Source organism: Aquarana catesbeiana, linkage group LG05, assembly GCF_042186555.1.
Source record: "Aquarana catesbeiana isolate 2022-GZ linkage group LG05, ASM4218655v1, whole genome shotgun sequence".
Classification (NCBI taxonomy): Eukaryota; Metazoa; Chordata; class Amphibia; order Anura; family Ranidae; genus Aquarana; species Aquarana catesbeiana.
In genome coordinates this window covers 316567991-316585306 of record NC_133328.1, presented here as the reverse complement: position 1 = coordinate 316585306, position 17316 = coordinate 316567991, and the positions used below count along the sequence as shown (strand labels likewise).

Below are 17316 nucleotides of genomic sequence, written 5' to 3'. Positions count from 1 at the left end.
ACTGGTCTTAAAATGCTTCCTCCCCTATCCTAACACCTATGCTGACTAACCTGTGTAAGAAAGATCTGAATACTTACCTATTCTTAGGCCACTCCTGTCTGGTTACATGATCTCCCCTGTGTCAGCCAGTGCCAGCTGCAGGGGACAGGAGAGAGCGTTCAACAACAACTGGTAATGCCTGGGAGTGGTGATGTCACCCATAGGCTCCTATACAGTGGTGGCTGGTGGTTTGTCGATCGGTCCCTGCACTAACCCCATCTAGGTTGCGGTGCTTTCTCAGGGAGGTGGCTTCACCCTGTGTCTCCTCCTTCCTCGGTTTCACGGCAGAGCGGCTTCCCCTGCGTCTCCTTTCTCGGTGGCCAATAGGATCGATTCTCCTTTCGGCCAATCGGGTCTCAGGACCCGCTTCCTGAGCCGGGATTGGCTGAGAGGAGAATCAGGAAGACAATAGCGAATATTAATTTGCTATTATTACACAACTGGGTGGGCCCGGGGTGCAGTGCCCCAAGCCCACCCTTTTTTGAAGCCAATTAGAGCCTCCGGCTCTAATCGCGTGCTTCTAAAAAAAAAAAAAAAAAAAATTTGGAATCCGTGTGTCCGGCACCCTGCATGTAAATTAGATTGGATTAAATGGATTATGGGGGCAGCGTACCTGCTCCCCGCATGGACGGGCCGTTACTGCTCCTATAGCCCATCCGTTGTTGGTGCTCCCTCCTCTCCCCTGCAGTGCCACTTGCTGACAGAGGGGAGACGGATCATGTGACCGGATGGAGTGGACTGAAAATAGGTGAGTATACAGATCTTTCTTTCACAGTTTAGTCAGAATAGGTGTTAGGAGGGGGCATTTTTTTACAGTAGTTTTCCTGGAAATCTACTTTAAGATTGTTCCCCCTATGACTGTGCCTATAAGCCAATTGCATTTCTTGAGAGAATGGAAAGTCTTAGCAAGAGACCTCTTCCGTCCCCTAATACCTTACCTGCTCTCCCTTGTAGCTTCTTCCTCTTCTGCAACTGGTGAGAATATCTGGCACTTCCAGTATGAGGTGGCAAGTAACCTGCTCCCCTATGACTGTGCCTATAAGCCAATTGCTGGGCCGAAGCACCATCACATGTCCAAACAAGTGATGTCAACGCTCCCGCATTTTGCTGACACAGCAAGGAGCTGCAAGGAAGCACTGGTAACACGAGTATATGGGGATCGAGGGATGCCCACTGCAGATATACAGTCACTGTGCCCTGCATGGGAAAGGTGACAGTGTCTTCTAAAAGCCCAACAACAGCCAAAGCATTTTTAAACATAGACCAGAAAAGAGTAAGAACCACTTAAAGATGCAAATGCTTTAAAATGTAACTTCCTGCTTTGTCTCACATCCATCACCTGGACAGAATAGTAGGGAAAATTCCCAAGGGGGAAACAGACAGCAATAAAAAACAAAAGGGACTACAAAAAGGATTACCTTACATTCCTAATAAACTTTTTTTCTGTCTGTGCCTCCATTGGGGAGGCTATATATCACTATCTTTTTTCTCTGTGGAAAAGTAACTAAAAACCTCCCACAAGGGGCCAATTAAAGTTTGATGGTCTAACCCATACTCAGTCTATCTTTACCTAAAAAAAAAAAAGTTTTGCTGGATTTAAGGCTGAATATCTACAGTATATCCTTTCATGGGCCCAGATGTGACTAATTCTTCTTAATGTTCTTTGTGTGGCACAAGAAAGTGAGCTACAGTATACTACAGTATAAAGTTACCTATAGGCAAAAGGTCGTGATTACCAGACTTGTGATTAATCTTTGCTATGAAATATTGTTCCATAGATAGTAACAATCTTCTATATTGAAAAAAATGACAAAATGTATAGTAATAGTATCAATAGAATGCTTTCAGGTTTTTCCACGTTTACAACCAAACTGAGATAACACTTATTTTGTATATGTTACATGTCCTCATTCGTAAATGATAACTTAAAAAAAAAAATGTAATTGCAGTTTACATTTTTTAGATACATGCTCTTTTTTGGATCCACCTGCAAGGAAAAAGCCTAAGTCAGGGGCCTCAAACTGGTGGCCCTCCAGCTGTTGCGAAACTACAAGTCCCATGAGGCATTGCAAGGCTGACAGTTGCAAGCATGACTCCCACAGGAAGAGGCATGATGGGTAGTTTCGCAACAGCTGGAGGGCCGCCAGTTTGAGACCCCTGGCCTAAGTAGTTTTCTTTGTTTATAAGGGTGGGGGAAGCTGTGTTTGCTATTATGAACCCTGTACTCTCTGGGATCAGGAAGGAATTTTTTCCCCTGCTGTAGCAAATTGGAGCATGCTCTGCTGGGGTTTTTTGCCTTCCTCTGGATCAACTGTGGGTATAGTATTGGGTATATTGGATTGTACGTTTTTTTTTTTTTTTTTTTTGTGGTTGGACTGGATGGACTTGTGTCTTTTTTCAACCTGACTAACTATGTAACTCTCCAAGCAGATGTTCATTATCAATTGTAACTAGATTAGAATACTGTATGTCCTAACAAACGGTTAAGGGTATAGAGCCTGTGCTTCTTCCACTGTATATTAACCACTTCAATACCGGTCACTTTTATCCCCTTCCTGTCCTCGCCAATTTTCAGCTTTCAGCGCTGTAGCACTTGACAAATGCACGATCATGGAAAACTGTACCCGAACTAAATTTTTATAATTTTGTTCACACAACTAGAGCTTTCTTTTGGTGGTATTTAATCACCACGTTTTTTTTTTATTTTTTGCTAAACAAAGCAAAAAAAAAATCAAAATTTTTAAAAAACACGTTTTTATTCGTCTCTGTTATAAATATTTTGCAAATAAAAAATTGTTCTCCAAAAATGTAGGCCAAACTGCATTCTGCTACATTTCTTTAGTGAAAATAACCCAAATCAGTGTATATTATTTAGTCTGTAGAAAGTTATAGAGTCCACAAACTATGGTATATATCTGAAAATTGATCAATCCTGATGTACTGATGGGCTATCTCATTTCTTGAGGCCCAAAAATGTCAGATGAAAGAGTTTTCAGGCAATAAAAATAGAGAAGATACAACAGGTACATGATTTGACAATAACAGTAAGCCAAACCTTCTACGTAACAGTCAGGTAAGTCTCATGTAAACAATAAACAGAAAGTTATTCCAGAGATAAAGACCCAACAAAATAGTTTGCTCCATAGGGGGGGTGAAACAAAATAGCACCAAAAGTAGATACATATGCAGAAAAGGTTTACTGTATAAAGTGATGGTCAGAGCAGCACCCAGGGTCACCCTGTGTTCCATACATGGGGCTAAAAGGCAGAACCAAAACTCTACAAAGCTACTAAGGGGGCCATCTCATATCAAAGGCCAAATTTATGCCTGCATAGGAACAGAGCATATAGTTTGTGGGAATATTAAAACACAGGGGGACAGATCACGTGGTGTTTTGGGTCAGGGGCAGTAGGTAGTGCCAAGGAGGGCACTGGAGAGAAAAAAAGGGTAGAAATTACCAAGTAAGAATAGAAAGAGAGGAGGAGTGGGTCAGTAGGGAGAGAACAGAATCCCTCTCTGATGGGGTCTGAGACCAGCTTGGATAAACCCAGGTAAGGCCTTAGAAGTCCAGAAAACGCATCGGTGGTCTGGTAAAAGGGAATGGACCTAGCCAGGGCTACCAAATATGCAAAAAATGTATTGTGTATGTCTGTAATTTCTCATTCATACCATGTACCCGTCGTTAACCTCATCAAGCGAAAGAAAGGGCGCCTTCCATGCCTTTGCAATGGTCTGCTTTGTGGCCACAAAAATGTGGGTTACTAATACGCGCTTCTATTTTGTTATATGCGGTATTGGGTTTGTGATTTGTAAGTTTTTTAAACGTATAGTGTGTGACCAACTTTACATTATTCAAAAAAACCTTTGTAGCCATGACACCTCCTCTTGAAAACTGTCTAAAAGGTAAGAAATATTTTACATTTTTTGCGCATGCTGTGTGAACAAGAACACATAACAAACAAATTGGGGGGCTTTCTAAAATTTGACTGCAAAAGTAGAAATAGGTTTTATTGTATTTGATCACTTTTAATATAAACATATAAAAATATCATTAATCTGATAAAATTTGGTAAAAAAAAAAAAAAGTCAGCTGTACAGATTGATTTACCTGGAGACAATCATCTAACAGAGATTATTTGTATGAATGATTTTTAACACATTAAACCTGTTGATCAGATATAATACAAAAAGGCCAATCCCCCATTAGGTCAATTTAATTATTGATGCTGGAAAGTAGGGATGCACTACCATTTTTTTAACACCAAGTACGAGTAACAATTACCGATACCTGTCGCTAGGAAGAGTAGGTAGAGGGGTGGTTTGGGAGGTGGGTGAGGGCAGGGTCGGGGGGGGGAGTAGAGGGGTAAATGAGGGCAGGGTAGTTGAGGGTGGGGTGAAATAGGGATTGTGGGGTGGTAGAGTTCGGATGGAAAAGGCTGTTATCTCTGGGGGGAGGAGGATGGGGATGGGGGGGGTCGATGGAAGACATGGAGGCAGAAGTGACAGCTGGTGGTGGGCAAGAAAATGAAACACAGGGAGGGCAGGAGGACACAACACAGGGAGGGCACGGTGCAGGGGGGGTTAGTAAGAAACAGTGCAGGAGGTTAGGAGAGCACAATACAGGGAGTTAGGAGGGCACAGGAAGGGGAATAAGAGGGCACAGTACAGGGGGTTAAGAGGGCACAGTAAGGGATTTAGGAGGGCACAGTAAGCGGGGTAGGAGGGCACAGTACAGGGGTCACTGCTGGCAGAGCTATGTTTCCCATTCCTGCATTGTACACAGCCTGAACACAGGCAGAACTCCTGCTCCCCACACAGCACACACTGGAGCTTAAATTCAATCCCCTTACAGCTACAGTGTGCATAGTGTATAACTAGCTACTGGTTGCTGTTCCAACCTGTAACATTCCATGGTAGGAACTGAGTTGCAGTAGCTAGCTATACATTATGCAGTAGCTAGCTATACACTATGCGCATGGTAGCTGTAAGGGAATGGGATGTGTAGGAGGAGCTCTTAATGCCATGCGGGGATAGGAGAGTGCCTGCAACCATTAGGGGTGGTGGAGGGCTTGGAAGGGGGGAGCCCATCCCTCCCCAATACCCCCTAGATCGGGGCATGACCGTACCTCTTCTACATGTTATGGAGCTGGAGTTGTACTGCTCTGATCCCCACCAGTTTCCTCTCCATGCCCTGTGATTGGAGCACTACAGATCCTGCCCACATAGGCAGTGCCCAGGTTGGCCCATGCATTAAGATGGCCATGGGCCAGAGGAGACCGGAGGGGAGGAGGAGGCCTTCCACTCCGAAGCTGACGTCACTTCCGGTATTGGTTTTGGGTATCGGAGCATTTTGGTAAGTACCAATACTCGCAAAAATGCCTAATATCAGCACCAATACCGATATCAGTATCGGTGCAACCCTATTGGAAAATTAAATCAATAAAATTTTGTATCTTTCAGGGTCTCCAGTGTTGATACCTCTTTTAGTTCCTGGGTCTGCACACCTACAGTGGCCACTGGAAAGGTTCCCATCCCCTTTTTAGATTTTTAATGTATTCCATATTATGGAGAATGCAATAAGAGAAGTGGGAATGGAGGTAAGAAAAATGACATGGAGAATCCCCAAGAGAATTAAAATATCGGTGTATGACGCTCACCCGACCCAGCTTATAAATAAAATGGAATTTCTGGGTGGACTGACCTTTCACTCTACCCACACATATGTGACAGTGGCATGAAGAAACTATTTATTACAATCTGAAAAAAATCTATTTTTAAATGTATTTCATTGACAAATGATGCCATAAAAAGAGAACTGAGGAGATGAAATTTTTAATTTACAGATGGATGAACAACCACTATGCATGTCTATTTATTTATCTTAAGACTATCAAATGGCCTTAATAGAGAATATATACTGTATGTGAATTTTCTGTAGCTGGAAGAATTGTCTTAATTTAACAAGACATGTCAGATGTGAATTTTGCAAGTACATATTTTTTAAGATTGTACTGTTCATGGAATAAAGTTTCTTATGAAAAATCACTCTCAAATCTAATGAACTCAGCCTAATGTCCATGGGTAGCCCTTAGAAATATAGAAACATAAAAAGTGACAGCAGAAAAAAGACCGAGTAGTCCATCAAGTCTGCCTGGTTTTTTGTTTTGTCTGAGTATAGATCTTTATATTGCAAGGTCTTATGTGCAGGACCCTCTTAACCCTCTTGTATTTTATTATATTGCAACTGTACTGTCTCCCTTTAGACTGTAAAACGCTGCACAAACTGATAGCGCTATAAAAAAAATCCTATATTATAATAATAAATAATAATTCTACTTGAAATAATTATTGAAGAGCAAGGCAACAAGTGAAACCAATCAGTGAGCTCAAAATGCTATCTAGCAAATACTTGCAGCTGTGATAAAATTAAAAAGTCCATCCAGCTTATTTTAAAGAGACCCTATCATATTTGGACTTTATGATTATTATTATTTCCCTGTTACTTAGCTTTTCTTACATTGCCAAAGCCTTTAGCTAGAGTGCCAGGGATGTCAGGGACAGCTGCTGCTGGTGAACTGCTTGACCTCCCCCACTAAATACTAAGATGATGGGAGTTGGTGTGTTAGGTCAGTTGACAGGCCAGGAGACCTTGGATTGCCTCAGCAATGGCATTTCTTATATCTCTATCTTGACAGGTCTCATTTATTTTGCTTTGTGCAATCTCAAGGGTGTATTTCTGTAGCCTGTGATGTGTAACTCCTTTTCTCTCTACTTCCTGTATCATTGATCCCATTCAAAATTCTAAGCCACATTCAAATCGGATTGGAGACTGTGAGAATCCTTTTTTTTTTTACTGATACTTTTTACAAGAAACATTAACAAATTTCCCATCCATGCTACACAGCGTGAATAGACAAATCCCATCCTGCAGCTATTTTATCTTGACAGCAGGCCCCACCAGCTGTCAAAATACCCAAACAACGACTGCATCTGCATGGATGCAGGTGCTGCTCGGCTACCAATTTTCTGCCCAGCTCTTAAATTTTTTAATCAAGGGATTTTGGGCAGGAGGCAGTTGGCAAATTTCACCCGGCTTATTAGGAACTGGGCAAAATTTGCTTATGGCCAGCTTAACTCTTGGATCACCAGCAAGAGGTTCTCACATCATCTGATTAACAATGGAAGGTACTTTTGCATTACAGCATTTTCTAGAAGCCTGATGTACTGAGCAAGTATGCTGTTCTTTCAGTCTGTCATCACATGTTCGCCCACCAACACCTCTTCCGAAAATGGAAATCGTTCATCCAGCACAGCAGTTTGTGACCCCATCAGCCCACTGCAGTCTGCAGGCACTCAGATGACCCCACAGACATTAGGAAGTATCCATGTCACCCAGGCAGTGAAGTGGGCAAACAAAGGTCTCTTCCGTTCTGCATTGAGGAAGATAGAAGACTTAGGACCAGGATGTCATGTGACAATGGATTTCAGGTCTCAATCATATGGCTGTATCTGTCTGTACACCCATGCTGTCTTTGCCCGCATGGGATGCACAAGTATTCCATGTATCCTCATGCAAGCAATCCCACTCATGTCTACTAGGACAAGGTGGGCTCCTTCTTGGCAAACCCGCTCTTAATCTAATACCACTGTTATATACAGTGCCTTGCAAAAGTATTCACACCCCCCCTTGGCTTTTTACCTATTTTGTTACATTACAGCTTTTAGTTCAATGTTTTTTTAATCTGAATTATATGTGATGGATCAGAACAGAATAGTCTAAGTTGGTGAAGTAAAATTAGAAAAATATATACATAAAACTATTTTCCAGAAATAAAAAACTGATAATTGGCATGTGTGTATGTATTCACCCCCTTTGTTATGAAGCCCATAAAAAGCTCTGGTGCAACCAATTACCTTCAGAAGTCACATAATTAGTGAAATGATGTCCACCTGTGTGCAATCTAAATGTCACGTGATCTGTCATTACATATGCACACCTTTTTGAAAGGCCCCAGAGGCTGCAACACCTAAGCAAGAGGCACCACTAACCAAACACTGCCATAAAAACCAAGGAACTCTCCAAACAAGTAGGGCACAATTTTGTTGAGAAATACAAGTCAGGGTTAGGTTATAAAAAAAAATATCCAAATCTTTGATGATCCCTAGGAGCACCATCAAATCTATCATAACCAAATGGAAAGAACATGGCACAACAGCAAACCTGCCAAGAGACGGCCGCACACCAAAACTCACAGACCGGGCAAGGAGGGCATTAATCAGAGAGGCAGCACAGAGACCTAAGGTAACCCTGAAGGGAAGGAGCTGCAGAGTTCCACAGCAGAGACTGGAGTATCTGTACATAGGACGACAATAAGCCGTACGCTCCATAGAGTCGGGTTTTATGGCAGAGTGGCCAGAAGAAAGCCATTACTTTAAGCAAAAAACAAAATGGCACGTTTTGCGAAAAGGCATGTGGGAGACTCCCAAAATGTATGGAGGAAGGTGCTCTGGTCCGAAGAGACTAAAGTTGAACTTTTTGGCCATCAAAGAAAACGCTATATCTGGGGCAAACCCAACACATCACATCACCCAAAGAACACCATCTCCACAGTGAAACATGGTGGTGGCAGTATCATGCTGTGGGGATGTTTTTCAGCAGTCGGGACTGGCAAACTGGTCAGAGTTGAGGGAAAGATGGATGGTGCTAAATACAGGGATATTCTTGAGCAAAACCTGTAGCATTCTGTGTGTAATTTGAGGCTAAGACGGGGGTTCACCTTCCAGAAGGACAATAAACCCCAAACATACTGCTAAAACAACACTTGAGTGGTTTAAGGGGAAACATGTAAATGTGTTGGAATGGCCTAGTCAAAGCCCAGACCTCAATCCAATAGGAAATCTGTGGTCAGACTTAAAGATTGCTGTTCACAAGCGCAAACCATACAACTTGAAGGAGCTGGAGCAGTTTTGCAAAGAGGAATGGGCAAAAATCCCAGTGGTAAGATGTGGCAAGCTCATAGAAACTTATCCAAAGTGACTTGGAGCTGTGATAGCCACAAAGGTGGCTCTACAAAGTATTGACTTTAGGGGGGGGGTGAATAATTAGGCACATTGACTTTTTCTGTTATTCTGTCCTTTTTGTTGTTTGCCTCACAATAAAAAAAACAAAAAACATCTTCAAAGTTGTGGGCATGTTCTGTAAATGAAATGATGCAAATCCTCAAACAATCCATGTTAATTTCAGGTTGTGAGGCAACAAAACACGAAAAATGCCAAGGGGGTGAATACTTTTGCAAGGCACTGTATGTGCTCCAACTTGGGAGACTCTCAAAATTATAGAGTTAGGACCGCAGTACACTGGGGCGCCTTGATGTGGCTGCTGCAGGTTACCCATATGTTTCCAGATGTGTGCGACTAAACCCCCTGTTTTTAATGTGACCTGTTAGACAGGGTCAATTTGGTTTGTTGCAGGCTGACTGGTAAGTGGGTTGAGATTTTTTGTTTGTTTTTGATGTGTGTTGTCCGTTCATGTGATCCTTGCTGCAAAGGCTAGTTATAGGTTGGGGTGGTTGTCATTTGTTCGTATAGCGGCTGCATTCCATAAGAACACCTGTACATCTCATGCAGGCAAAAAGAGCCCTTCACACAGGTGTACAGATTGGTACACCCATGCGAATGAGGCCTAAGTAACTAAAAGGGGTTTAGAGATTCGAATGTTTGAAAACTAACAAGGCAATTAGTAGGGAGGGAGATAGAGGGAGGCTTAAAGAGGACCTGCAGTCTGCCCACATAATTTGTAATAAAAACATATTTGCCATTCTGAAGCTTCCCTCCAACCACTTTGCATATTATTTTATATAAACTGTGATTCTGTACTTGCCAAATATGCTGTAGAAAGCTCCCTCCACTGAGTCTGGCTGCGTCCATTTAAACTGTGGGCAGCTGAAACTGCTGTCTGTCTGTTCCTGGCACACCTCCAGCTCTGCAGCCATGCAGCTCTCATTGGCCCTCTTATGACCCATCCCCTGGCAAACTCACATGAGAGTTAGAGAGGGAGATGTGCATGATGTCATAAGCCTAGGCTTTTTACCAGACAAGAAACAGGAAGTGAGCTGTATAAGGTATTTACTAGCAGAAAAAAAATGTTTTACTATCCAAAGTTAAAACAACAAGAGCAGAAGATTTAATAGATGGAAAGTTGAAAAAATGACTGAAGTTCCGCTTTAGGCTGGATTCACACTAGTACAAGATTGTGCTCTCTATGGAGCCGGTTCACATATCTCCACAGTGGCTCCAGGAGTCCTGTGCGTCTTTTGGTCAATTTCGGGTCCAAATTCGGCCATAAATTCGAAATCAGACCTGAAGCAGTGAACGAGGGCACATCGGACCCCTGCTGTGAGCTGCTGCATGCTCATTATGTGAACCCAGCCTTAATGTCCAAAGATCAGATTTATTTTTTCTATTTTGACTGGAGTGTAACTTTCATTATTGCCTTTGCTTTAATATACACAAAGGCGCAGAGCACAGATGTCGTTATTAAAGGTGATTTTTAAAGCTTTTTTTTTAATTTTTTTTTGCTTTTGAATAAGTCTAAAACATCTTCCACGGGTTTGTTTCCCATATACTTTAAGTTTTATCACTTGGTTGTAGATTTTCTAAATTTACAAGGACAGAATCATTGTTCGGCTAACATTAGTCAAAACAGAAGCAGAAAATTCTACATTAAAGCACACTAAGGTACAACACTGTCTTCAAAAAACGATTTTTATACCATTACTTCCAAATCAAATGGAAAATAACACATTGAGTATCTGCTATTATAGGATACTTGGTAGAGCCATGCTAATCATTCCCTTATATCCATGTTTAATAGACCAGGAAGAAAAAAAAATCCAGACCAGCAGTCTTTGAGTCTGAGAGCTGTCCGGGGTGCTGATTCTCATTAACCTTCAATCACAGTTTTTGTTTTTTTGTTTTTGTTTTCTTTTTACTTACACAGACATCATTCACCAAGTATATCAATATTTTCTATATACATCTGTGAAATGCATTTTAGGGCAATCTCCCTTATAAAAAGCAATAATAGCCAGCAGAATCAGACCACACTTATTCATTTTCCTAATAAGATGCTTGACCAATGAGTGCTGCAACTGTACAAAAATGAAATGGAACTTGCAGCACAATCTAAACAAATGACACTTGCCTCCATCTCGACCGGAATTTATTTTGTACTACACATGCCATGTATGGAGTGTGTTGCACTATAGTCCTGCAAAGTACTGTATACTGGGGTTGATTTACTAAAACTGGAGAGTGCATAATCCGATGCAGCTGCGCATAGACACCAATCAGCTTCGTTTTTTTTTTGTTTTTGTTTTTTTTCAAAGCTTAATTAAACAAGCTGACGTTAGAAGCTGATTGGCTATCATTCACAGCTGCACCAGGTTCTGCACTCTCCATTTTTAGTAAATAAACCGCACTGTGTGCGTCACTGAAAAAACACAAAGCCATTACAAACACCGGGTATAATCATGATGCTGATCTACATATACCCAAAACTCAATTTACGGTGAATCTGATCTGGTTTAAAAGGTATCAAGAGTGCCAAAGTGCAAGACCTTGTGGTTCCTGTTATTCTTCATCCTTTTGTCCCATAGATTTCAAATCCAGGTTGTAAGTAGGATTAAAGTCAAGATTATGCCCGGTTTCCTCCTAATGCCCCGTACACACGATTGAAAATTCCCCCAGCAAAAGTCCGACGTGAGCTTTTGGTCGGAAATTCTGACCGTGTGTATGCTCCATCGGACTTTTGCTGGCGGAATTCCAGAGATTGAGAGCAGGTTCTCTATTTTTCGGTCGCAAAAAGTTCCGAACGGAAATTCCGATCGTCTGTAGCAATTCCAACGCGCAAAATTCCTACGCATGCTCGGAAACAATTCGACGCATGCTCGGAAGCAGTGAACTTCATTCAACGTCACCGCGTTCTTGAGGGTAGAAAGTTCAGAGAACTTTTGTGTGACCGTGTATGCAAGCCAAGCTTGAGTGGAATTCCATCGGAAAAACCATCCAAGTTTTTTCTGACGGAAAATCCGCTCGTGTGTACGGGGCATAACTCTTAGCTCTGCTTCCCCTCATTCAATGGTCAAATGTCAGAATATCAGTAGGCTGTACAGGCTCTAGCACAGCATTTCTCAACCAGAGTTCCGAGGAACCCTAAGATGTCTCCTGAAGTTGCTTGGTGTTCCTTGAGCAATGAGCAATTTCTGTCTCTTAGGTAACTGCTGACAATAGTTTTCTCTTTATCTATCTGTAAGTGGGATAAATTCTCCCCAATAATTACAAATGTAAGGAGTGAATCCCCAGTGACCATCACACTATGTACCATGAGCGGTAGGTATAGTAACTATCAGCAAAGGTTCCCTGAGACTGGAAAGTTGTTTCAAGGTATCCTCCATGTTAAAAGGTTGAGAAAGGCTGCTCTAGAATTTGATGATGGGGTGGAGTATAAGTAAGGGAAGAGTGGGACTTGACCTGTAGGGAACTCTGAGGCCCCTGTACAGCCTGAACAAAGGATTCAAGGGGCTCCACAAGGATACAGGAGCCAATTTGGAGATTACTTTAAGTGATTGCACCACAAGGTTCCTATACTTCAGCAGTGTTATTGATTGAGAAACCTTTTATGCCAGGTCACGTTCACTCTAAAATTACATCAGGACTATGACATTCTTTGGCTTTTTTGGTACTCTAGAAAAGTCAATGAACAGACAAGAATTCTATGATCTATCCACATATTCAAGCATCACAGTCAGTGCAAGAGAGTCAATGTCATATTTTTAACATATAACAGACAACACAAACCTAATACTCCTTTAGCTGACATAATAGAATTATCTGGGCCTATTTAGAAAGGGAAAGTTCAAAGTGCATTAACCCCTGCCAATAAATCAGTGCTTAAATCTGACAACAGTAAACTAAGCCCTAGTTGCTATGGCTAAGTGCCTTTTGTACATCATAGTTAGTCCTTCTATTGTCTTACAGATATGTTCAAATGTTTATGGCGGCCATCTATGCTTCGATAAATGATCAATTTAATTTCCAATCTTTAGCAATAGGAATAATCAATCTTTAGTTGACAACCCATTCACACACGTGAAGTGGATTTTGATCGATATTTCAAAGATACGATCATAATGTATCACTTGCATCCCTGTTTTTACCATGCAATCTCATAATCTGATTGATCAAACTAGGATCGATTTTATGAAAAAGCATCTCAGTACTGCTGATCGATACAACATAATGGTTCATTTTTCACCCTATCCAACAAACTCAGTTTGATTGATTCTGATCTAAATTGTGTCTAAATCGATCAGAGAAACAGTTATGACTATTCGATTGTTTGCTGTTTCGATCACTTTGATTGAATCGCACATTGACATGATAATAAAGTCGAAGTGTGTATGGCCACCATTAGACATTGGGCTTCATGTATAAACAATGGAGAACAGGAAAGGTGGAAACGTTGTTCATAGCAACCAATGGCATGCTGAAATTCACTTCTCAACCTACACATTTTATTGGCAATGGCTCCACTTTCATTTTATGAATCTTTTTTTAAACAAACACATAGTGAACCCGCATTGGATTTATGGGTTTACCACTGTATAGTCATGCCTTGAGCAGTACACCTGGCCTGAGAATGAAATCTAAAAGCAAGTCAGATCACTAACATACATACAACCACTGGTAAAACAACATTATTATGTTTTCTCATTCATGATTTTCAGCTAAAGTTAAAGAAGAGTCTGAGCTTTTGATGAGTCTGATAACATTGTGAGTATACGCTGAGGATGGAACTCCCTACCCCAATCCCTCTAGCTATCGTTTACTCTGTCCACCCTCAGGCAATCCTTGAAAACTCTTCTTTTTATGGAAACCCATCCTACCTCTACTTTACAACTGGAATTTTACTTTCTCCATCATTTCGCCCCCTACTGTCATAATCTGTTGTATCACTGGACCCTTCTTAGACCCCATTCACACCTGAGTATTTTGTAACTTGAAGCCTCAAAACGTTCAACATCCAAAATCCCATGTTTTTCATTAGTGCCTGTTCACACCTGAGCGTAGTGTCGCTTGAGGCTTGTAGCCAATATGTACATGAGCTTCTTTTGAGCTACAAGCTTCAAGTGTTATTAGCCCCACTAGACTTCAATGGCAGCATCTGAAAATCCTCAAAAATGTGCATATCACATTTTTTTCCCTAGTAACTAGCTTTCCATTGACGTCCTGGACTTTGAGTGGAGACATCTGAATGATGCCTGCAGCTGCAGGCATCATTGAGATATCTTTTTTTTTCTGCCAGCGATTCCCTGCAAAGTAAAAACAATCATAATGGCTGTTCAGCTGCTTGACCCCCTCCCCCTTCTGCCGCCCTCCGGTGCTTCTACCAGCTCGCCCCCGTGCAATCGGTGAGCCAGAGAATGAATCGGCCGGCGGTGGCCGTTTATCATAGAGCTGACTGAGGACCAGATGGTCCCTGGCCTTCTCTATGACTTTCGGAGGCCAGACGTGATGTTATGACATCACTTCTGGCCTCTGCAGATGTAAACACTGCCGTGTTTTTAGCTGGAATGGCTGAGATGGTTTTTTTTTTTTATCTCATGCTTTCTAGACTAGAGGAGAAATGAGGGGTCTTATAGATCTAAAATCCCTCTGTAATGAGGACCTGTCATAGATGTTTACATTCCTTGTAATAGGAATAAATGTGATCAAAAAAACAATATAAAGGGAAAGTGTTAAAAAATAAAAAATTTAAAGCGCCTCCGTCCCTGCGGGCTTGCAGATTTTTAGGTACCAAAGTTTGGCGCTATTCCACGAGTGTGCGCACTTTTAAAGCATGACATGTTAGGTATCTATTTACTCGGCGTAATATCATCTTTTACATTATACAAAAAAATCGGGCTAATTTAGTGTTTTGGGTTTTTTGTAGTTAATGAAACATTTTTTTTTCCCAGGAAAAATGCATTTGAAAAATTGCTGCCAAATGTTGTGTGGCATAAAATATTGCAATGACTGCCATTTTATTCCCTAGGGTCTCTGCTAAAAAAAACATATATAATGTTTGGGGGTTCTGAGTAATTTTATAGCAAAAAAATGATATTTTTTACATGTAGGAAAGGCGTGCTAGATAAGGACTAGGCTGGAAGTTGTTAAAAAATGCCCAAGCCTAGGATGCTGCAAAAAAAGCTCAAAAATGCCTGTACAGGTGCATGAATAAGGGACATGCACTTCACGTGGAGGACCACTGAGACTGGAGTGTCTATAAGTGCCTGTTCACACAGGGGCGACCTGTCAGGCCACTTGTCAGCCTGACAAGTCCTGTTCCATTCAGTACAATGGAACCATTCTAATAAGAGCGACTCAAGTCTCCAACTTAGAAAAAGGCTCCTTGTACTACTTTGGGGTGATTTCGGAGCGGCTTGCATTGACCTCAGTACAGAATTCGTTTTGCAAACCGCGCTGAAGTCACGCTGTACAGGGCGGCTTCAGAGTCGGATGAGAGTCTGGCGACTTTGAAGCCGCCCCTGTGTGAACCGGCACTAAAGATACCCGATCTTTAGTGCAGCTGAACTCCCTCCTCCCGCTGTAGCTGTCTCAAAGACAGAGCAGTGTCCAAAGGGTTTTGTGGGAGGAACATGATGGGAAAGCTGAAACACTAGCTCCCCATCAGGTCCTCTCCGCTTGTGATTGGCAGCAGGCAGTGGGTGGATCCATCATCTATAGTCGGCCAGCTATTGGCTAAAGAATCTGCCCACTGCCAGCTGTCAAACACAAGAGAGTGGACCTGATAAAGCACTATTGTCTCAGCTTCCCCTCCATCAGGCTCTACTCACTATCAATATCAATGGTTGTTAGGAGGCTGTTGGCTGTAAATCTGACAGCGTTCTTAACAACCAGTGACAGCTGAAGAGGGGTAGTGGCAGCAAATGTGCCGCCTGCAACACGGTGTACAGAGACAGGCACTATTCCTGCCTCTGTACTCCGCATTTCAGTTGGTCTTAAAGTGCGTAACCCTCCTATCAATATCTGCCAAAGAAGCTGCCATCTTGGCCTTGTTTGATCTGTAACTACCATGATGCTACACAATGTGATTAGTTATGACATCAGTCGTTTGATGGTTAGACACTTTGGCTGAGAGCACAAGCAATGTGACAGTTACTTTACATTCCCAGCACGAGCTGGGAACGTAACTGCTTTTTTTAAACTGTTACATCGATGGGCTTAGTTCTGCTTTAATTACCTCCAATTTCACAATCTATGAACTGGAATTAATTATTTTTGAATCTGGAGCAGTAAAAGTGTTACTTTGTAAACGTGGTGCTATTAGAGTTGAATTAAACCTTCCTATCCTTTTACAGCCAAGGAAGCTGCCATCTTAGCCTCTGTTTGATTTGCAGCTGCCATGATGCTGCACATGTGACTAATTTGACCATTTGATGGCTTGACAGTTCATCTGAAAGCACGAGCAACTGTGACAGTTATCATTCATGGCATGCCTTGAATGTAACCGTTTTGGGAAGCTGTTAAATCAATGGGTTTAGTTCCGATTAAGTACTACCTAAACTTACTGTAACAGGCAGCAGGGATTTTTTAATCTGATGCAGGCCATTTTAAAGGCCCATACTGCCAGAAAAGTCCCTGTTCACGTAATTGCGTAGTGAGAACGAGCGTTCCCGCTATGCGATTTTGACATTGTGATTTTCACACGGTTTCCCTCGTAGGGCAGCCTATTCACTCCAATGGGCTGCCCTATGTGTGTTTGTTGCCTGAAAAGAAGCTCCTGCTCCTTTTTGGGTGACGTGCTTTGCCCGATTTGTGGAGGTGTCACACATCGCGTTTGGGGTGCCATTGAAGGACAATGAGCGCAGCGTGATGTGCGTGATTGCCATGCGATTTGGGATTGCGGGCAGAATCACAGCGATTCTGCCAGCGATCTCAAATTGCGAGCTGTAAATGGGGCCTTAGGGCTTTATTGAATCCAGTACTGGGGATCACAGAAGCTTGGTATAAATGACAACATACTTCCAGGTAGAGGAGGGCTGCAGGATCATGGCATGTTTAAAATGTTCTTAATGAACCCTAATGATGGGAGAAAGTTGGGATAATGAGGAGCCAGGACTGTGAGAGGAGGATGTGGAAGGATGAAAGTGCAGAGGACATGAAAGGTGTGACAGATGTGTACATCTAATGAGGAGCCTCCATCCAGTACACACA

General features: G+C 42.0%; 1 protein-coding gene across 2 annotated transcripts in view; it reads right to left on the bottom strand.

Moving 5' to 3' along the window:
- Positions 1–17316, bottom strand: part of MARCHF11 (membrane associated ring-CH-type finger 11) — a 205822-nt gene that overhangs the window by 122013 nt on the left and 66493 nt on the right. The gene's annotated exons all lie outside the window — the stretch shown is intronic.